General features: G+C 36.2%; 1 long non-coding RNA gene and 1 pseudogene across 1 annotated transcript; both read right to left on the bottom strand.

The window, feature by feature from the left end:
* Positions 1-16,746: 16,746 nt before the first annotated feature.
* Positions 16,747-17,127, bottom strand: LOC145639984 (ADP-ribosylation factor GTPase-activating protein AGD7 pseudogene; annotated as a pseudogene).
* A 4,309-nt stretch (positions 17,128-21,436) lies between these two features.
* On the bottom strand, positions 21,437-23,593 carry LOC145640902 (uncharacterized). The gene is made up of 3 exons (XR_014115001.1): positions 23,435-23,593; positions 21,967-22,136; positions 21,437-21,751 (listed from the first exon to the last, which is right to left on the bottom strand). It is a non-coding gene; the product is annotated as an uncharacterized LOC145640902 (long non-coding RNA).
* Between the last annotated feature and the right edge of the window lie 353 nt (positions 23,594-23,946).

Below are 23,946 nucleotides of genomic sequence, written 5' to 3'. Positions count from 1 at the left end.
AGGTGTATCGTATGCCGTGAGTACTACGAGCCGTTACCAATCAGATCCAGGAGAGGCCTATTGGACTGCAGCCAAGAATATCCTAAAGTATCTGAAAAGGAACAAGGATAAATTCCCAGTGTATGGTGATTAAGAGGAATTAGTTATAGAAGGTTATACCGACGCAAGCTTCCAAACAGACAGAGACGATTTCAAATCGCAATCTGGATATGTGTTCTGTCTAAATGGAGTAGCGTTCATTTGGAAGAGTGCCAAGCAGAGTACAACTGCAGATTCTACAACTAAAGCCGAGTACTTAGCAGCTGCTGAAGCAGCTAAGGAGGCTGTTTGGATTCGTATGTTCATTGGTGAGCTTGATGTTATACCCTCCATAAAGGGTCCAATATCCCTCTATTGTGACAACAATGGAGCTATTTCTCAGGCTAGATAGCCAAGGGAACATCAGAAGGTGAAACATGTCAAACGGCGGTTTCACATGATTCGAGAATGGAAATCAGAAGGTGAAATCAGAATTTTCAAAGTTGGAATGGATGACAATGTATCCGATCCACTTACTAAACCTTTGACTCAAGTGAAGCACAACAAGCACGTTGAGGCAATGGGAATCAAGCATGTAGGAGACTGGCTTTGATTTCCTTGTTTAGTGTTTTAGTTAATTTTGAACATTTAATGTAAGACACTAAGAAAAACCATTCAAGTTTTGGAGTAATATAAATTTCATGCAATATTTTATCACTCCGTTTGCTATTTAATTGTGGTTTAGGATTAAATAATGAGTCCATTCGATTTTGAGAATATTCAAAATAGGGTATCAAGACCAGTCTTGGTAAGGAAACACCTATTAAGTGAACATTGAATATTATAATCGAAAATAATCCCTAATTAAGGAGCCAGTCCAGGTTAATAACTGTGCTAAACCTGGCCTGTTAAGCACAGGTCATTTTCGTCTTTTCGCCTTAAAAAGTAAGGGTGAAAATGTCCATCCCCAATTTAAGAGATAACTGCTGTTAAGTTGCCGTTTTCTTCTATTCCTTAACCCTGGTTAGTTGCTGTCACTCCTACCCAAAGTTGTCTGGTGCTTCTTCTTCTTCAACTTGACTGGTTGTTCTTCACTCCCCATTCTTTTTTTGTTCTTCCATCAAGCCAGAACTTGAATGCTTGGGTGATGTTGTTTCGTCGATCTTGAACTCAGATCGATTTTCTTCTGGGTTCAATTCTCCGGTGTTCATAAGGTAGGCGTTCAATTGGAACATGTTTGCGATTTAATTTAATTATCATCTTCTTCTTCGAGCTCCATTAATGGCAGACACCAAACCTCAACACCATTTTTGGCGGCTTCGCCGCTAAATCCAACGAAAACCCTAAGTAAAAATATAGAAATTAAGGGTGTGGTTAACCCTAAAGGGAAGGTGTTTTCGTTTCTTGTTTGATTTCCCCCCTCCTGTTGGTATTCACCATTTTCGTTTGCTTTTTTGTTCTGTGTTTGGCTCATGGCCTTTTCTGATTCTCTCTCTATGTACTGCTGAAGTGCTGATGAAAAATGACTTTTTCTCTCTACAGTACATGACATTCAATTCAAGGAGTGGTAAAAGCTTAACTCAAGTGTAATTACCGTGATTAGCAGTGAGCTTTTACCGTGGTCACTCCTAACGTTTCAAACAAACTTGTCGTTAGCTTGTTTGTATTAGGACAGGTCATTTGTCAGGTGCTGCAGAAAGGGAAAGTATTTGTTTAATGCATGTACACGAATTCCAAGCCCATTTCATTACATAATTGCCATGTGCTAAACTTGGTTCGTTTAGCACGGTTATAAACTTGTATTTTCTCCTAATCAAGGTCATTTAAACGGTGGAAGATTAATGACCAATTGAGATTAGTGTGTAGTCTGATTTATAGCACTGTTTCTTGCGCTACGAGGACATGATTGTCATAAATCATTTGCACAGGTATTGTTTTAGAACCATACTGGATCAACCTATGAGAATACTTTAAGAGATTAAAAATCGTCATAAGTATACTTCTCATTATGGCTATCAGAACCTATTTCCTCGACCATGAGTATTGCGAGTTCTCTTGTTTGAATACTAGTTCGCTTTAATGTTGTCAAATGTCTGCCGTAATAGGGGATTACAACGGCAACACTCGGGTGGCTAGGTCCTCTCAGTAAGAGGAGCTACATTACAAGACTAGGAATGTCCCCCTACTAAAATAGGGAAGATGTCTTTGTTGTATACAAGGCCTCTCGTAAAGCGAAACTGTGAAAACGCATGGCCGTGCTCGGATGGAATTTAGAAATCATCTGCTTATTGACAGTCGGACTCGAAATCGAGAAACAATTTTGGACGTAATATGGAAAACAAAATAATCTTAACATATAGTTCATGAAGAGACATTAAGCGACATAGGAAAAAGGTTGTACACTAAATGCGCACTTGTCCAGAAGGACAAGTGGGAGATTGAAAGGAATGGTGTCCTTCGAACAAGTGTACTATTCCGTTAGTGGGTTCAGAATTATTAAAAAGCTAATATATTCAGTAAGGTCAAGTGATCGGAATGCCTGGGTGGAGGCCGCTTCCGATCAGTAATATTAATGCATAATTAATATTACAGCTTAATCTTGACTGAACCCTTCGGGTCACACCCAAGCAACTATCGAACCGAAACAACGAATTAATTAGGAATTTATTAATAAGTCGACCGAGTAATTAATATTTAAACATCGAGAATTCGAGCTTAGAGCGTCGAAACCGAACGTCGGAAGTTGAGTTGAAAAATAGTAAAAGACGAGACATGAAAATAATAATAAATCAACAAAGACCAAAATACCCTAGCATCGAAATGCCCCAAGCAAACCGAGTGCTAGGGGCATATGACCTAGCATGGTGGCTAGCATGCGCACCATGTCGAGCCTAGGCTGGCTAGTGCGTGCTAGCACACCAAGGCTAGCATCGCAAGACTAGGCACTGCCTAGTGCGTGCTAGCATGCTGGGCGCTGCCTTGTGTGCGCATTGGCTAGCAGCCATGCCGCAGCAAGCCGCAGCAGCTAGCACGCTAGGCGCGTCAGCATGGCTGGGCCAATGCGTGCTGGCTAGCGCTGCTGGGCCTGCTGGGCAGCCACGGCAAGGCAGCCCACCTTGGGTGCCTTGATGCCCAAGGGTGGGTGCCATGTGGCGCATGGTGAGAGGTGTGTGAGGTGTTGTGTTGGCCGGTTTTGGGAGAGGAAGTGGGGAGAAAGTTTGGTCCCCCCTCCTCTAAATGGTCCAAATGGCCAGTGTTGTGTTGATTTATTACTAGTTTGATTTTTAATTTTATTTTAGCTTTAAAATAAAATGGAAAAATCAAATTCTCCCACATTGATGGGAGAGCTTTTTACTCTCTAGCTTTTCCCTATAAATACCCAAGTTGGGGTATTGGGAAAATCACTTGAGTGAGAATTGAAAAAGGCATAACCATTGTGAAAACCTTTCAAATCATTAATCTACGGGTTTTGGTCGGGCCTTGCTAACCCCAAGGCATTGGACCGTTTTCGGTGGTCGAGTTGTGGGTGGACTATCGTTGGAGGCCGTCGTAATTTCGAGGCTTACTTTCGAAGTAAGAGCCCCTTCCGTTTGGGCGAAGCACGCTTCAAAGGTAATTATCTTATCTTAATCTCGTGATTAATTTAATTATGTTTATGGTTTTATTTATTGCGAGTGCGGTCTTGTTTTTGGGTTTGTTTCCGCGGTGAGTCGGACTCACCAAACCCCAACACACAGTGGGGTTCAAGTTTGGGGTAATGCTTGAAATGTTCCCTGCAGTTTTTGGCAACTCCGCTGGGGAGGATTTCTATTTTAATTCCTGAAATTTATTTCGGCAATGATTTAGAATGAGTGGATGAGACTCGAAAAGTTCTAAGTACTTCATGTGCGTAATTTTGATTAACATTATTGTCATATGCATAAAAAAGATCTCATTGGAAAGACCATTCGTATTGAGTTAAAACATAGGATTTTTACACGCAGGAAATTTGAGGAATATCTTTCAGAACTAGGACCAAAATCATGCGCGCGAAACTGGAAAATTTTATCGAGCACAGAAAGTTGCTGAGGCATGTAGGAACTAGCGTCAGATAACAGAGTCTGTCGCCGAGGATTTGACTCTGGCGCCAGGCAACACTCCTGTCGCCAGAGCCAAATCGCGGCGCCAACCTCTGTTCGCTGGCGCCAAGTTCTTCCAATACCGAGCCAGAAATATGCGTTCTAATTTTGACCAATTTTTAGCATTGTTTGCTCGATCCTACTTCCTGATTGAGTTTTTCTCACTTTTATGAAACCCATATGTGTTCTACATATGGACATAACCCTCTGGGAATTCATGCTCCATCTACCTGATTGAACGCTCTGTGCAACAAAGGGTACATCCGAGAATGTTGAATTCATCAAACCATGGAAGCGAGTTTTTAACTCGTGGTGTCCCATCCACTCGCGTCAACACTTCAAAAGGTAAGGCTTCCGCGCGGTGCATCCGGACAATTAACCATGGACCGTCTTTGACTAAACCATATCCCGGACTTTAGAGAACTAGAGCCATGGTTAGGTTGCGAACTCATTGCATCATACTGTGCCTACTTGACTAATTGTGCATTATTTGTTGTATGTACTCTATGTGTTTTGCCTAACCGTTTGTTTGACTTGTGTTTAAGACTAAATAAACTGATTAATGACTAAAAGGACTTTGCCTAATTAATTAAATAATTAATTTGAGTAATTAAAGTATAATAATTTAATTGGAATTGACTTAGGCACGTCCCGTAGAGTTAAAATACTGAAAGCAGTCCCAGATCAATGTTCCAGCGATGGCGCCACGATTTGGACTGCAGCGCCAAACTGTGTTGTGCAGCGCCTAGATACAGCTCAGTCGTCTAGCGCTACACTGCAAAGTGCGGCGACAGTCCTGTTGCTTTGGCGACAGTTCGGTATTTTGCTCGAGTCATCAATATGTGTCTAATTAAACAGTTTGCTAATCAATTCGATTATTTTGTTAATAATAATACCTTGTTAAATCCTTAATTGAGTCTAGGCACTAAGTCTCATGGTATTACACAAGATTCAAAGCATGTCATTTGCACTCACAATATAAAGCACACACTAATATGTATGTACACTTTGACCATGCTAAGAAAGTCTTGTATGCACGTGTTTTCTGTCATTCGAGTGGGGGGGTCCAATCTATTCCCATTCTCTTCCACATTTTCTTCCATGTTAAATAGAGCTTAAGTTAAAATAAATAATAAAAAAGAGAAAACTTACTCCTAACTTCCTTTTCCTCAGCATTTGATCAAGGAGAGAAGAGCACTTAACCAAGACAACACTTTTGATAAAGCATCACTTTTCACAAAAAGGGTTATAATAATGGCCGGCGAAAAAGAAATTTTCTTAAGTAATACTAGTGAAAGCTCATCAAGTCTAGAAGAGGATGTTTAGGAATTACGAAATACCGTTGTCACGCTTATGGGTGCAATAGAAGGATTAAGATAGTGGATATTGGTTATCGAGCAACGTTCTCATTATCAACACCATAGAGGCTATGATCACACTACCGAAGGACGCTTCATCCTCAAAGATCGCGTTCAAGACCTCATTAATTCAAGTCTCCTCCATGTTCCTCCAAGCAACAAAAAGGCCAAGATTAGTAACGATAACAATAGTGGCTGGAAAGGAAAGAAGAACGACTATCCTTCTTCTTCCGAAAACACCTACTCTAGTAACAGTGTTGGTACTTTTGACCTTAATGAAATCTTAGCCATGGATAATCCAGGATTTAGAAAGCAACTAAGAAAGGATTTCACCCCTATTGGAATTAGCTACGATGCTGCTTTCGATCAACTCCATGCAAAGGGACTCATTACTCCTATTGGACCCATTCAAGATCCCCCACCTGAGAAGATATTGCCTAGTTGGAACCCAAATGTACACTGCAAGTACCATCAAGGTAGGGGTTATACTACTGAGAGCTGTTGGAAGCTAAAAGAAGCAATCCAATATTTGATCGACAATAACGGGCTTCCAATACCTCCAATCGACAAGAACACCAAGTGACGATAAGCCAAGGGACAAGAGGCAAGCTTAAACAACAAGATTTCATGATTTTTTTCTATTTTTTTTTACCCTTTCCCCAATAAGTCTAGCATAGGCACCTTTTTATTCTCCTTAGATTTATTTTGTAGGATCATTATTTCTTTTCCTTTAATAAAATGAGCATGTATTTTCTTGCATATGATCATTTCATCACATTGCAAAAAAAAAAAAAAAAAAAAAAAAAAAATGTCGAACTAAGCACAAGGTATACCAATGATTTGAGGCACCCCTTGTAGCCACATCATATCACCTTTTACCCTTCAAATATGCAATCCTTTTGTGGTAAAGCACTTTGAGCCTCGTCTAACGATAGACCCTTCATTTTTCAACCCATATCTACCTAACTTTGGGATGGGATTGTGTGCAACTTATGCAATTTTCAATTTCATAAGCTTGAGTGACTTCAAAAGATTAAAATAGCAAAAAATAAAATAATAATAATAATAATAAAAGTGTACAAAAGGGCAAGTGTTCCAATGTCTTTGATATGAAAATATCTTCGATAAGAACACATCTCAGATTGCGTCTCTTATCGAGCGCTCGGTACCGTGCCTGAGAAACATGAATGCCAAGTGAGTGATAGACCGCATGATCGGGATTGCCCACACTTATAAAAATAAAATAAATAAAGCAAAAAAAAAAAAAAAAAAAAAAAAAAAAAAAAAAAGAGCTAAACCTCAAGCAAGAAAATACAAATATTCCAAAAGCAAAGTTGCACACCTGGGGGGCTTATCTAGGGTTTTGAGCCTTTTATCCCCTTCTTCTTCAACCTTTAGCCTAACCACGTTACAGCCCTTAAAATGACCTTTTTGAGGTATACACACACTTGTGTGAGGTTCGGCTAGAGCTACGTTCGGCCTGATTCCTAACGGATACATAGGCAACCTCACAAAAGGGTGCGGCCATAATAAAAATGCATTCACATTCACATTCACACATCATGATCATATCCAGGGATCTCCTATGCTCATCCCTATTTACTTAGAGTTAGACTTGGGGGCTTGATCCTTATATCATTAGCTTACCCAGCCTAAGAGTCACCATCATTTGACTATTTTCAATATATTTTCCACACACTTAGCTCTTGCAGCCTAACCTTAGTGTCACTTTCACACACTGCACAGATACATGACCAAATAGTCTTCCCCTAAGGAACCCTCTGTCATGAAATCTTAACACGACATTGAAGCATGCCTTGTCATATCAAAATATCTCATCACTTGTAATCGTTATCGCATCACGAAGAATGAAGTGCTTAGCCTCCGTGCCTTACCTACATACTTTCATTATTGAGTCAACTAGGATAGCCTAGGATGAATTAACCTTTGCACCTTGAGAGACAGCATCAAATGCATATACTTGGCTAAGCTCATTCAACATACACCTTCAAAAACTTCTTCCTTTTTGTGTCTTTCTTTTTTTTAAAGTCGGCACCCTCCACAAAAAATGACTGAAATTTTTTGCTTTTTTGTGCACACACGAGTCATGTACGTTGAGTCATGTCGTGTCATATCATCTCGAGTTTAGTCTAACGCATGTGTTAAACACTTTGAGTCAAGTCATGACAAGTCATATGTGCTAAAAACACATTAAGTCTTAATTGAGCCTTAGGAAAGTCCTAAGATAATTAAAGAGATGAGAAAAGTCCTATAGTAAAAAAATGTAAATACAGGTAAAATCCAAAGAGCAAACGAGTAAGAATATTCCCGGATTTTTTTTTTCGAAAAACCGCGAATATAAATGCATGAGATTCTTTTAGGGATAAGAGGGGGTTAAGCAAAACTTACAAATTAGAGATGAAGAGCTTTAATTTAAGCAGATTTGGTTGAAATGAAACAACCAAGTTAAAGGTTTTGAGCGAAACCAGGCAATGAATAGCAGCAGCATAAGGAAAGAGGATTTATCTATTACTAAATTCCATGAATTTTTGTTAAACTTTGTTAATTTAATCATTTTTTAGTTGATTGGAATCATAAAGTTTGAAACTTTGTGATAGAAAAATTGTTTATCTTCATATTGGAAGATATAATTTTTCAAGGATTCACAAGTATTAAAGTTGGAATCTTTATTGAATTTATGTTCATTTTTCCAACTCCCTCTTATTTTGTCAAAAAATCAAGGTTAATTTAAATTAATTAAATTAATAGTGAGTAATTGCCCTATTATTTTTGTTACACCAAGTTAAACCAATGTAATTAAAGAATGGTTCTTGGGAATTATTTTTATTACATGCACTTTAAAATTTTTATTTAAGTTAGACTTGTTTAAATTTTTTATTTTGCTCAAATGAATTAGTTCTAAAATTAATTAGAATTAATAATTATGTCAAGAAAAATTGGGATCAAATCCCGAGGCTATGGCACGCAAAACGAGGCAACACATCACTAAGCTAGCCGGGTTGCATAGCAGCCCGCATGTGGCTTCCAATTATGCAGCCCCGAGCTTGCGCGCGAGCCGTTGCTTGGCTGCTGCTTGCTGCCAGCAGCATGGCGCGCCATCAAGCACCAAGCAGCGGCACAGCGCAGCAGCAGCAGCAGCAAGGTGTTGTGTGCGCCTGTGCGTGCTGCCTTGTGTGGCTGGCCACGGCTGGTGCAAGCACAAGCACATCGTGCATCGCTTGGGACTTGGTGCATGCGTCGTGTAATTAGGGGTATGCGTAGACGTTGCTTGCGAAGCAATGTAGTGCAATGAATTCGTTCAACATGGCCACCAAGGGCCACGTTATTGATATGTGAAAGTTCGCTGATGTGGGCGATGTAACGCTTAGGGACATCGGGCCCACTCCCACGTTCATTGAGCATCAAACGGTTGTGCGAAATGTGAGCACTCCATGTCTTAGTGCTAGGCACTTAGACACTTTGGACTACGTATTTTTGTTTAAAATTTGTCATTTTAATTATTTTATTAATCTAATTTGTTTTAATTATTTTAATAAATTTTGGAGGCTAGGCCTCGGTTTTGAGCGGCATTGGCAAAATTTATTTTGACAAATTTTGGGAATTACCGGCTTAATTAATTGGATTAATTAAGTTGGATGCGGAATTTAGTGGGAGCTTCAAATGCTAATTAAGCTTATTTAGATAACCGGTTAAAACAACTTTGACTAGTTTTAATTAGGCGTGTTAATTGGATTAACCACCTAGATTAGTTACTAGTTCAAGCGTGTTTATGAATTGTTACTTGTTTATCGTTGTAAAATGCATGGGCCATTCACAAATAGTGAATGGATGAATGGAATGTATATTCTCTCACAGGTTTTATGAAATGGCAACTAGTGGGGCCCGATTAGGATAGAAAATATGGACTGCGATCCGTGATGTATTTTTGTAAATCTAAATACGGTCTGCGTACCGTTGAGTATTTTTGTACCTTAATATTTATATTAGTCCTAATCGTAGATACTAATAGTTGCATTTAATTATGGTCAAGTCTTGAAGATGGAGGTTCTTGGAAGACGTAGCCATGAAAGTTGCAATGAAGACCTTTTGAAGATTTAAAGATCTCAAGGGGTCATGCTAGTTGTCAAATGCATCTATATTTATGTTTTTCAATATATATATACATATATATATATATATATATATATATATGAATTATATGTTAGATGCATGTTTAGGATTCTGAATGTTGTGATGATTAATTAAGTTCACTTAAATCAACCAACATAGAAACCCTAGGTCCCTAAATATTGAGTAAAACTTGTCATTCCAAAACAACACTTACCAACCGAACGAGCGTAGTGGTGGGCTACGCCAAAGCGAGGCATCACTACCTCTCCTAGGAGCGTAAGGCATACTGGGTATGCAAGTTGGTTTTGGTTCTACTCAACGATATGAGTGATGAAGTCCTAACATGTCGTGGCAAAGTGAATAAATTGTTGAGAGAGCATTAGATGCGACGATTTATTCAACCAAGAGTGGCTTGGAGCCATTAGCAAAGTGTTGCTTACCTTAGGAGATTGAGTGTTAAGACAAGCCAAAGCATGCTTAACCACTCTTTGTTTCTTTGGATCTTGGAATCGACTTATTCTTGCTAAATGGGGACAATTTCAATGCGTGGATAAGACGTTTAATAAGATTTAAGATTTGCATGAATACCTTTTAATTTTCAAACTTATTATGTTATTTACTTGATAAATGGTTATACTTTGCACTTATATTTGTAGAATTCCAAATCAAACTGTATTGCTTTCCATGATTGGTAAAGGAAATCTTTGAGAATGGTTCTCAAAGAAAAGTAAAGCATTTCTAAAATACAGTTCTCATAAATGACTTTTATAACAAAGTCCGAAAGGAGGGTTAGACATCATGTATTCAAAATACTAGGTAGTTTTGATAAAACATGAAGTATTGAGTTGCAAACTCAAAATTGTCAATATTGACAACCAACATATCTTTTCGCTTAATACATAGATGAGTTGGACTCATTAATGTAGTAATTCAAGCGCGAATTAAAGGAAAAGATGGAACTTTGTTTTACGGCACATTAGATGCTTAATTATGCCTAACAAAGTATAAAAGTCAAAGACTCTTAAAGAAATGGTTCTTAAAATATTATGAGATAAAGTATGATAAGAAATATAGGAAACGAGGAACGAAGGAATAAGATTCCATTTCATACCATGAGTTCATATTATTGTAGTTAACTTAGTAATTCGTTATCTTCACAAGTATCGGATACTGCTTGAGTGTTCCACTTTGAAAATGACCTCAAACTATTGAAGATAAGCTAATTTATCGACTTACAAGCTAAGAATGAAGCAAGTGGTGCTACATCAGTTGTAAGGACATATGCTTTGTTTAAAGACCTTTAAGCTAAGGCTGGAACAAATAAATGGTTATTGTGTTCCATAATCAGCAACTGATCCATTTACACACGGAAAGACTCACATTCAAAGCAATGAGCAATAGGTGCAAATTTATTTGAATGGAATGTTTGTCTAAACCATGAGTCAAGAATGCTTGATTATAAACAAACATTATCTTAACATGATAAACTAGAAAAAGCTCAAATTCATGGGCATGATTTGCGTTCCGAACATCTTTAGCAGTGTCACATCGACAAGAACGTACTCAAGGCTCTATTGGATAGGCTCTTGATAGTTGATCGATTCGGAATCGTTCTAAGACAAGCAAGTCTTACTTGTTGAAACCAACAAAGTAAAGAGCTATTGTTCTTGGTATAGACAATTGACTTCGAAGGCTAAAGAGGATTCATTTACTTCAACGTCTCACAAAGAATTTGAAAGAATATGGCTATATTCATCAAATGTGAACAAACTTAACCTTGAATAATTCAAGATTTCAGTGAAGTAAAGAATCGACTTGGCAAGATATCAAAACGTCTAGATTAGATCGAGCGATGTTTGGTTGAGCCAAGCGTGACCATCACAAAGTTATGAAAATAAAATTTTCATAAATAACTCCACAAAGAACATAGTGTGTCTTCATGGAGACCTCGATGCCATTTAAAAATGACTCGAACAATGATGGATCACATCCCTTCCTATAAAGTTCTTAAGATTTGCACGAAGGACTAATGTTACACTAAACAAAACGTCGAAGCTAAGAAAGGACGCTATATTCAGTTATGGATAGAATTATATTCTAAATGTCTTTTCAAGTATATGTCTAAAACTCTTAGCCACATTGGGAGTTCATTGGCTCAGTGGGAGCTAAGTGACTCAGTGGGAGCTCACCAGCTTAGCAAGAGCTAGGTGGTTGAGTGGGAGCTCAATGGCTCATTAAAGGCTAAGATAGCTCAAGTGGGAGCTAACTGTTTGTTTCATCACAACGAACTTTTACCCAAAGACAATATACATGTCTCTTTGTAAGCATTCAAGTGAGACCATGGGCATTACCTTCACAACCTAATTGAGAACATAGTGTTTGTTGCTCTAAGTGGTGTCTTTCTGGAAAGTAACACGTTTCCAAAACGACAAGTGGGAGGAAAATGAACTCGATGACCATCGAGCTTAGCAACAAACTAGAATTGAGAATCTCGGAAGACCTTAAAAGGGCTTCGTGAGAATACTTGATCAAGAATACTCAAAAGGACTTTACAAGTGCCTTAAAAGAGAATTCATTTCTCACAAAACTTTTGAAAAGTTAGAGAAAGATCAAGAATATCAAAACTCAGTGTTTGATGCAATAACCCCGTGTAGGTATAGAATTCACCAAAGGCTTGGGTTGAATCCTATAAATTTTCTATTAAGTTAGAAATAAACCTAAGACTTACCAGCATACTATTTCCTATTAGATAGTAAAGGAATAATGTCTTGTAAGATAGCTATGACAAATCCAAATTCCGAAAAATGGTTAGAGGCCATAAAAATCCGAGATAGACTCCATGTTTGAAAATCATGTTTGAAACTTGATTAATTTGCATAAAGGGTGAAAGACCCATCAATTGCAAATACGTTTTCAAGTAGAAAACTAAACAAATGTGGAAATGTATATGCATACATAGCTAGATTGGTTGAAAAGGATACAATTAAATTCAAGGAGTAGATTTTAATAAAAACCTATTCACCAATCGGAATGGTAAAGTCTTTTCATGATTGTTTTAGCAAAATTGCTCATATGAAATATGGCAAAATAGATACCAAAACCGCCTTCCCAAAATAGGATTTTGGAAGTGACTATGGAAATCTAAATAATGCTAGATTTGAAAGCAAGCTCAAGGAATCTGTTATGGGATTTAAGGAAGCATTGCATATAGGAATTGGAACGTGTTTTCTCATAAAGTTAATGAGAGGATTAGCTTGTGGAAACATAGAAATTATGATGAATAAGAATTTTAGTGGGAGCAAAAGTAAAGGTCCAACGATAAGTTTACGAACTCTATTGTGAAATAACTATCAAATGCTAAATGCTTAGATTTGAAAGTGTTTTTGACAATGGACTAAGCAAAAGACGATACTTAGTACGTATTGGGTATTAAGTTCTATTGTATAAACTTGATAAAATGTTTGAACGTGTAAAGGAGTTTACCGTGTTAAACATGAATTGAAGGACTTTGAAAGACTTTCGACCCGTATGTATAAAACTAAGTAAATATTTGAACTAAGTATAAGCTAGGCTAAATACTAAGTCAAACATGAAAGACTCTAATAGAGACTTTCAACTATATCACACAACAAACTGTTTAGCAAAGACTCGGTGAAACTGAATGAGCTAAAATGACAAATTGATGGAATAAGATTGGGAATTACTCTACAATTTAATCTATCATGTACGTTGTGATATGGAATCGTCGCAGGACTTACTTGCTTAGAGCATGTGAAGTATGTATGAAGCACAAATCAACCTGAATCTATATATTAGATCGTTAGATTATGGCCAAGAACATCCAAAGTACTTGGATAAGTAACAGGATGAGTTCTTGACTTGTAGAAACAAATACAATTTGAGAATTGATGTTGCAAGCACAAGCCTTAACAAGGATTAGATCCTTAACAAGGAAGTCGTTTATAAGCAAGAGCTAACAATAATTCGTGGCTTGAGAATGGTAACATGGACGTGAATCCATGTGTAATGTGCAGGAATTTAAGGAAAATTTCCATGATCACAAGTGATTAGGGTATCCCAAATCATTGTGAGCCGTTTGGAATGAAACCCAAGCAAAGCATCATCAGGAAGTCTACTAAAATATATGTTGAGAATATTGTTGCCTTAATGGCGATAATAAAGAAGATGTTCTATGGAAAGTTCGTTGATGAACGTTAATGATTGTAGGTTGTCAAGTTGAAGGTCTCAATCATGAATATGAGTGGGAGCCATCACTTGGACAATAAATCCTAAATCACATATAATCCATGACACTCTCAAATTTTATCATTTTATTATGAAAGTGATCAGTAATGAAGATGCTAAGATTAGCAAAGTAGTTATAACTAAACCTATGCAGTAAGTGAACGACAACATTCACAATTGCATGAAAGAAATCAAGCATATTAGATATGTGTGTGATTTCTATAGATGTTTTATAAAGAGTGATACTCTTAAAACTTTCAGAAAAACCATTTATCATAAGATGAACCATTCAGGTTTTGGAGTAATTTAAAATTTCATGCAATTTTATCACTCCGTTTGCTATTTAATTGTGGTTTAGAATTAAATAATGAGTCCATTAGATTCTTGGAATATTCAAAATAGGGTATCAAAACCAGTCTTGGTAAGGAAACACCTATTAAGTGAACATTGAATATTATAATCGAAAATTATCCCTAATCAAGGTCATTTAAACGATGGACGATTAATGACAAATTAAGATTAGTGTGTAGTCTGATTTATAGCACTGTTTCTTGTGCTATGAGGACATGATTGTCATAAATCATTTGCACAAGTATTGGTTTAGAACCATACTGGATTGACCTATGAGAATACTTTAAGAGATTAAAAATCGTCATAAGTATACTTCTCATTATGGCTATCGGAACCTATTTACTTGACCATGAGTATTGTGAGTTCTCTTGTTTGAGTACTAGTCCGCTTTTATGTTGTCAAACGTCTGCCGTAATAGGGGATTATAACGGCAACACTCGAGCGGCTAGGTCCTCTCAGTAAGAGGAGCTACATTACAAGACTAGGAATGTCCCCCTACTAAAATAGGGAAGATGTCTTTGTTGTATACAAGGCCTCTCGTAGAGCGAGACTGTAAAAATGCATGGTCGTGCTCGGATGGATTTTAGAAATCATCTGTTTATTGACAGTCGGACTCGGAATCGACAAACACTTCTGGACGTAATAAGGATGACGAAATAATCTTACCTTATAGTTCATGAAGAGACATGAAGAGACATAGGAAAGGGGCTATACACTAAATGCTCACTTGTCCGAAAGGATAAGTGGGAGATTGAAAGGAATGGTGTTATTCGAACAAGTGTATTATTATGATAGCGGGTTCAGAATTATTAGAAAGCTAATATATTCAGTAAGGTCAAGTGATCGGAATGCCTGGGTGGAGGCCGCTTCCGATCAGTAATATTAATGTATAATATACATTAATATTACTGCTTAATCTTGACTGAACCCTTCGGGTCACACCCAAGAAAATATACGAACCGACTCAACGAATTAATTCGGAAGAAATTAATTCGTCGCCTGAGTGTTAAATATTTAGACGTCGGAAATTCGAGTTTAAAGCGTCGAAACCGAGCGTCGGAAGTCGAGTCAAAAATAGTAAAAGACGAGACGACAAAATTAGTAATAAATCAACAATGACTAAAATACCCCTAGCATCGGAATCCCGAGGGCTAGGGGATTAGGCAAGCTAGCAGCCCGCACCATGTGCGAGGCTTGCTAGCGAGCCACGGCCAGCAGCCCGCAAGCATTGCATGGCTTGCTGGCATGCGCTACTGCTAGCAGCCCGCACATGTGCGTGGCTTGCTAGCAGCGCCAATCGGCAGCAGTAGCCCGCAAATATGTGTGTGGGCGTGCTGGGCCGAGAAGGATGCAGCTAGCAGCCCGCGTGTGCGGGGCTAGGCTGGGCCGAGTGCTAGGGCGGGTCATTGGGGAAGCATGTGAAGGGAGTGTGTTTGTGTGAGGACAAGTGGCACAAGGAGAGGAAGGAGTGGGGAGCAAGTATGGTCCTCTCCTCTCCAAGTGGTCCTCACTTCTCTTTGCATACAACAAGGACACTTGTTGCTTTATTACTTGCTTGCCTATTTAATTTATTTTAGCTTTAAATTAAATTGTGAAATTTCATGATCCCACATTGATGGGATTGAAATTCTCACTCCCACTTTTCTCTATAAATACCCATGATGGGTTTTGGAGAAAAGTGCATGAGCGGGAGTTAAAAAGAGCATTGCATTTTGGCAAAAACTCTTAAACTTCATTAACACTTGGGTTTTGGTCGGACCTTGCGAACTCCAAGGTAGCGGACCTAAAAAGTCGGTGTTCGTCCTTTGTGGTTGGATACCGTTGGAGGCTCGGTATTTTCGGAGCTAAAGCTTTCAAGTAAGAGCCCATTAGGTCGGGCGAAGCACGCGTTAAAGGTAAATTCCAATTTTATCTTTTTATGTTTATTCGTTATGCTTTATGGTTTTATTAATTGCGAGTGGTTCTTTGGGTCGGGGTTGTTTCCGCGGTAAGTTGGACTTACCAAACCCCAACATTACTCGTGTTTTGGCGTGTGCCAGTCACGCAGAAAAAGTGTTGTATATATCGAGTTAGTGGACAGAGTTTAATCATGAGGTGCCCGATGACCCAAGTAAAAATGAGAAAAAAAATGACTTAATGTAGGGATTAATTATTATCAGTAGTTCATCAATTGAGTTGAATTATATTTAAAAGGAAAAATGGAAAAGAAAAATCCAACCTTTGTGCTTTTTTCTCCTCAAAATCCAACCTTTTTACCCCACTTTCTCCAACAGATCCATTACCTGTTGATGACCTGTTTTTTAAGTCATATACCACGTGTTAGCTATTAATAGGTCAATTAAACTTTTAGTTGTTAAAAATAAAAATAATTATATAAAAAAAAATCAGAAAACCAGCCAAACACCACCACCTCCACCAGCCAGCCACCTTTTTCCCCTTCCCCTTCGCTGCCGGCGCACGACACAACTCTCCTGTTCGCACCCAGTCATCCTCCAATCGCCGGCGACGTCCATCTCCCTTGAAAGTCAGACTAGAAAACCTCTGACAACCCATCCCGAACCCAAACATTGCTTCTCTTTCTTCTCTCTTCTCTGACCATCGGTGGTTACGGGTGGTGGTGTTGGTGCGAGTTGTTTGGGGTGGTGGTGTTGTAAGAACATATTAATCTTATCATTACCACAAGCCTCCACCTTCTTAAGCTGGATCTCAAACCATGAATCCATGGTAACAAATATGACAAAACTAATATGAACACCGAGACCTCGATGCCTCCCAGAGCACTCCAAACACATGAAAATCCCGTAAGAAACAAATGCCCATATTGGGTTTTTATGGGAACAATCAACACAAGTTTTGTTCCCTATTTGTGATTGAAGGTCTCTTAACCTTCTAGAAGCCGCCGCCATTAATGGTGATCCTCCTCCTCCTTCTTCCTGGGGTTTGGAGGGGTTTGGATTAATGGGGGGAAGAGGAAGAATAAAGGAGAGATGTTTGGGAAATTGGGTGAAACAAAGCAGGAGAAAGAGAAGAGGAAAGAGACTAGTGTTGGTGGTGTACTGGCGGTGTTGTAGTGGTACGGTGGTTAACTGGTGTTGGTACGGTGTTGGTGGTGTGCTGGAGGTGTCATTGGTGGATTGTTGGGTTGTTTCCATTTTTGAGGAGAGAGAAAGAGGAGGAGTGAGAAAGGAAATTGAGAGAATTATATATATATATATATATATATATATATATATATATATATATATATATATATATATATAACCTGTTTAACCGTTAAAGGTCAAATGGATCTGTTGGAGAAGGTGGGGTATAAAGGTTGGATTTTTGAGGAATAAAATGAAGGTTGGATTTTTAGGAGAAAAAAGTGCAAATGTTGGATTTTTCTTTTCCATTTTTCCTATTTAAAAACTTTACTTTCAATTTAAGAATAAAAAAGTTGTCTTTAAAGTAGATATCATTATTTTAAGAGGCTATAAATGCATGATTAAGACATCTATGTAAATAAATTTATTATTACTCATTAAATCGTTTTATCTTAAAATTTTGTGAAATGAATATGAGTAATAAGATTTGTAAGTTGTGCATCGCACGGGTGCTATGCTAGTTAATTAGTTAATTAATTTAAATAAGAATCACTCAAAATCTGCCACATGACACAATTTACGTTAATATATAACTAATAATGGAACTAACAAAAAATGACATGTTGTGACATTTTCGTGAAACTGATTGGTATATGGTGAATTTAAAAATTTTCGCAAGTATATGGTAAATAAAGTTAAAATACAATGATATACAGTGAAATACCCGTCAATTTCAATAATTCTTTATTAACCTAAGACCATCTCCAATGGTGAGACTCAACTTTGAGTATTGAAATACAAAATGAGTTGTTTTTCACCTTCAATGGTGAGATCATACCCACTTCTCAATTTAGCAACTAATGTTAAGTCTAACTTTCCAATGGTAGTGATACTCTCTAAAATATATAAAAGTCACTTTCAATTTATGGCCCATAAATTATTGTAAGATTAAAAAATAATAAAAAAAAAAGGTAAAACTTAAATAAATTACAAAATATATTAGAATATTAACAAGGACCCACACTTTTTGTCAAATAAGACTCAAAGTTGAGTATCTAAACTTAGCAACTTTCTTTTGAAGTTGTTAAGTTTAGATACCAACTTATTGGTATACATTGCAAAAATACTCTCTCTCTCCTAAAAATATTCACTTGAGTCTCACCATTGGAGAGGGTTTAATCCTCCTACAAGTTTCTAGTGATTTGTGACAATCCAAAAGGCATTAGAATAGAAATACGGAGTAAGATATAAACGGAGAGAGAATAGTACAAAATTCCAAGGGAACATAGGAACAGAAAGAAGTACAAATTCACGAGTAGTTATGAAAATTATAGATTGCCATATGATAATTAGAGTAATAGTATTAGAATGGGGTGCATTAGATCAATGAAAACCAGCTGGAAGCTAAGCTGAAATAGTTTACGTACATAGTCACGAGCATATATTATAAAATTGCCATATGATAATTGGGTCCAACTCCAATTGACGTCTTCTAACACAACACTGGTTTTGCAGAATGCCAATGCTGTGGGCTTTTTTCCTGGTTTGGGCGAATCAACAAACAAAATTATACAAACATTGGTTTTGTTAATCTGGAGTAATAGTCTCAATTTTGTCTATTTGCCTCAATGAAAAACATGTATGATTGCAAATTATAATGAAAAATAAAAGAAAAGATCGGCCGCAGTTTCTTCCTCACTGAATCACGGATGTTTCTACCTCCGTACGAGAGTATAGCGCCAAGAGTTGTCTGCTATACTCCCCATCATATGCTAATTATTACCCACTTGGTCAAGGTCCAACTATTTAAGAGCGTGTTAGGTGATCGGCCTAATCTCTATTAGATTTTAAGTAGCTTTTAGTCATTTGATTGTATACTCCCTCCGTATTTAAATTAGTAAAACGTTATTTTTATACACCTATACCACTTGTGAATACCCAAAAGGTCTCTACAAGGTTTAACTAGAAACAAAATACATCTAAGTTGATTACTTGATTAGTTACCAACTAATTGAGAGGAACGGTGGTGTTAAAAACAAAGCATGAGGCTTACAAAAGTTTAAAAAAAACTTTACACAGTAGAATGACATATAAACGACTACCTCAGTTAACTTTTGATTGTAACTTTAGAATATTTTACATCTCACAAATAATACCCCAAAGTTGAAGCAAAAGTTTGCGAAGGTAGTACTAGAAACACAAAGGTCCACTCTTAAGAAAAACACACTCTTTAGAAATTACGTGCATGAAATTCTTTATTTTAGGAAGATGTACCATAAACTAATTAAATTTAATAAACTTTGATTATGAATATGAATATGAATGGTCACGGTCTGTGAGCAAGAACACTAGAAATTTCCGATTCTTTTAGTCTTTGTAAAAATAATCACGAGCTCATCACAAGTCTCTTTCAATATAAACATCCTCTACGATGTTTGAGAAATATTGTCTTGTTTACAGGGGCAGATCTATTAAGGTGCACAGTGAGTCACGTGACTAAAAAAAAAAAAAAAAAAATTCTAAGAGACCGCATATTACAGATAGGCGGTCTCTTCGTTGCTTCTATCTGAGATTAGCCCATGTTAGTCTGTCAGTTTTTAAATATCAAAGAGACCACCTATTAAAATATCAGATAGGTGGTCTCTTTGTTGCTGCTATTGCCACCACGATAACAGGTCTCTTTATGTCAGACATTGAATTAGAATAATTTTTTGCGCTGCTTTCATATTTCATTAAAGAGACCTGTTATATTTAATAACCGGTCTCTTAAGTTATCTATTTTTTTTTTTTTAATAATTCTTGTTTTTAATTAAAAAAAATCATGATGTTAGTTTAATGTAATAGTTTTATAGTATGTATTTTTATATCCTATTTTTGAATTGAAATCATTTTGATGAAATATAATTTTTTATATAATTTTGGGATTGAAAGAAGTGATTAATTATTGATGGTGACTCATAAGTTCGAAAATCCTGGATCTGCCACTGCTTGTTTAATACCAATTTTTACAATTATTAGGGTGGCTCATCCGCGCATCATGTGCATAGCTAGCTATATCCGAAAATCTCTTTCAATTTGGTTTTATGTCACGACATTATTTAATGGAAAATGCTATACATAGCTCTTAGGGCTACATATAAACATTAAATTTACAATTGAAAATCATAAAAAGTTAAAAAAATCATCAAAATATAAACACTATTTACACTGATTTACCCGTGTTTTTGTCATGAATTCCTAATTTTATACAATTTTCAAGAATGTATTTAATGCTTATATATAGCTCTTAGGGCTACATATAGCATTACCCTTATTTAATTAGTTGGTAACATTAAGGCAAACGTGGAAAAATATGTAAGCAAAATTTTTTAGGGTAATAAATATCCGCACACTATTATTAAGATTACAATAAAAATAAAAGTCAACAAACATTAATGAGAGTAAATAAATAATTTAAAAGGTATGGGTATAAGTGTCCAAACATTATTTATAAGAGTTATCTCAAAATTTTTAAAGGTAAGGAAATAGCCGCCTTCTTTCATCTTATCAATGGTATAGGACTATAGGAGGTATGATTTATTTTGTATTAGCATGAAAGTATGAAACGACACTACTACAAAAAAAGGCTTTAGAGAACTATTAGAATAGGCTTTATAGGGGCGATCTTCTGCTAAGCAATGTATAAAGTATAGAGAACGGGTCGTTTAGGCGTTTTATATAATAACAAATAGAGAACGGTTGTTAGTCACAACCGTTCTCTTTTCCCTTCTTAAATTCGTACATTGGAAGGAATAAAGAACGGTTTAGGCCACTTAACCGTTCTATATTGCATTACAATAAAGAACGGTTAAGTTAGATAACAGTTCTTTAATGGTTTTTTTTTTAAAAATCCAGCCATAATTATTTGAATTACCCTTGTACGTATTTTATATTGTATTATTCCTGTATTTTAATAATCTGTATTATTTTTGTATTTCATTTAGACCTGTATTTGTTGTATTTCTGTTTTTGTATCTTGTACATTTATCCTGTAAGAAAAATTCCACATTTCCTATGTAAAATAAATCCATGATCCTGTATACGTGCAATATAAAGTTCTATATAATAAAATCAACAAAAATATTTCCAGATATGACGAAAGCCATCAAAATATACTTCATATATATAATTTAAAACATCGAACCATAATTAAATTGAATCATTCATACAAAATTTGTAATATACAAACAAATACGTGAGTTAAATATCAAAACATCTTTCTAGTTAATGTTGATTGAAAAAAATAAATTATGCTTAGATATACCAATACCATATTGATCTACAATTCACATAAATCGCCGTCGTTGTCGTCATTTGGTTGATGGTATCCGGTAACATATAAAATCCACCTTTCCCTAAGCTCGTCGATCATTTGTTGAGAATATGTAGGAAGAAATTGCTTAAAATACTACAAAAGAATGTAAAATACATACATATTAGTTAATAATATACAATAAATTCATCTAATTAAATATAAATAAGCATATCCTTTTTTTAATCTAAGTTATAAGAACAGATACTATCCAAAAAGGCTGTTCATAATACACATAACAACCATGTGCATAATAGTTTCTGTCAGTGCATGCCTCAGAAATTTTTTTAGCAATCTCACAATAGAGATACCGGTTTCATACCAAAAACATTGCTTCCTCCACTTGTGAGACTGAAGTTTGTCAAGCCAACTTTCAACGAAAATGGATCAAATTTTGCCCTCAGTGGAACTTTAGAACTTCTTCTATCACCCCTTCCTCCATTTATATTGTTCTTTTGTTTAATTGTCTGAGATTTGTCTACTGTAAAAATAAATATGAACCGATATATATCAGTCAATTAAATAACTACAAGAACATCATTGAGACAAGGAATAAGCTTACAAAAAAACTTGAATCTCAATCCTCATGTGCCATAAATAAATTAAAACAGTACAGACATCAGATTCATGCTAACTATTTTACACACCAGACATAGTCAAGGAAAGAACCACGGTTGTTGACTGTTTATCAGTTGACTTCACAGCAATGATAATTGATAAATGCTATCTTGCTTCATAACACACCAAGCTTTAGAAAAAAAAAAGAAGAAAAGAAAAAAAAAAAAAAAAAAAAAAGGAAAAGGAAAACAACACAGATGACTGCCTTAACCTACATCACCTCAAGAACCTTTTGAAGACATTATGTTTGAAAGTTGCAAATCTTTTCTATTGCTTACAATTGTCTAATCTCCAACCTAGCTGCATACGAATCATCTATATTTTACTCTTTTCAACATTAGACCCCTTAAACTACTATAAAAGATCACACATTTCAACATTAGTGCTTCCTTCTGTTATGTACACATGCCTTAGACAGTTGTTTTAAAAATAATGGATTAAGCACATATGCAAAATGCAAGTCATTAATCTGTTCAACAGTATGCCTTCTATTGTGGATTACTTGCAAACACCCCAAGAAATTCGAGCAAAAATCACCCAGAAATTCAAGGAAATTCGACCCAAAAATCGACCCAAAAACCCCAGAATTTTGACCCAAAAACCCCAGAAATTCGACCCAAAAACCCCTAGAAATTCGACCAAAAAAACCCCCCACAAATTCAACAACCAAACCGCAATGTTGACAACACCCATAATCGGAAAAAATTCAGGTTGACAAACCCCCAATTTCGAGCAAAACAACAAAAATACCCTAAGAAACCCCAGGAATTCGAGCATTAATTAGAACAAATTCGATTATGGGCAAATTCGAGCAAAAAATTGAGCAAATTCGAGCATTATTTCGAGCAAAAAAAATCGAATCAAAACCCCAGGAATTCGTTGAGTAAATTTGACAAAATTAAGGGTAATTTGATTGAACTTACTGCAATAATTCAGCTTAAATATTTACATACAAACAATCGATGAATTTATCCCGAAAAAAAGAACTTTGAAGGTTTTTTCAATCACCTAAAATTCTAATTCTACGATTTTACTTCTGTTTCCTCCATAATTCGAATGATTCATGCAATTAGATTGACAATTATCAGAATCCAATTACTCTACCACAAGAAATATTCGAACCAAAAAAAAAAAAAAAAAAAAAAAAAAAATCGATACTACCTCAATTTATTGGTGGCTTAGCAGACTGGTGCGGTACTGCAGACGTGGAGCGGCAGTGCAGTAAGCGGCTGATGAAGGATTTGCTATGGAGGTTTGATGAAGGTTTCACTTTTTTTTTACTGATGAATGAGAAAGAGGTTTCACTTTTTGATGAAAGTGAAAGTGATGAGCGCTTCAATTTTCCCTTTTAGTATTTTGGGTAAAAAAAAATTTGACGGAAATTTCGGTATTTTTTTTTTTTTGTAAACATGGGTAAATTATTACTGTGTATGTAAGTATATAATTTCCTCCTAATTAAAAATAAAAATTAATTAATATAATACAAAACGGTTGTCAAGATGACCATTCTATATCATCTATAATAAATATTTATTATTTTTAATTATTTGAGTAAATTGAAATACAGAACGGTTAACTATGCTAACTGTTCTCTATGTATTAACATACAGAACGCCTCTTATATTAAAACGATCTATATTCTTCTGGAGAACCCCTACCTTTAATAACCGTTC

This window comes from Chenopodium album, chromosome 7 (assembly GCF_948465745.1).
Source record: "Chenopodium album chromosome 7, dcCheAlbu1.1, whole genome shotgun sequence".
Taxonomy (NCBI): domain Eukaryota; kingdom Viridiplantae; phylum Streptophyta; class Magnoliopsida; order Caryophyllales; family Amaranthaceae; genus Chenopodium; species Chenopodium album.
Note: the sequence above shows the minus strand (reverse complement) of the source record. Positions and strands in the feature narration are given on the sequence as shown.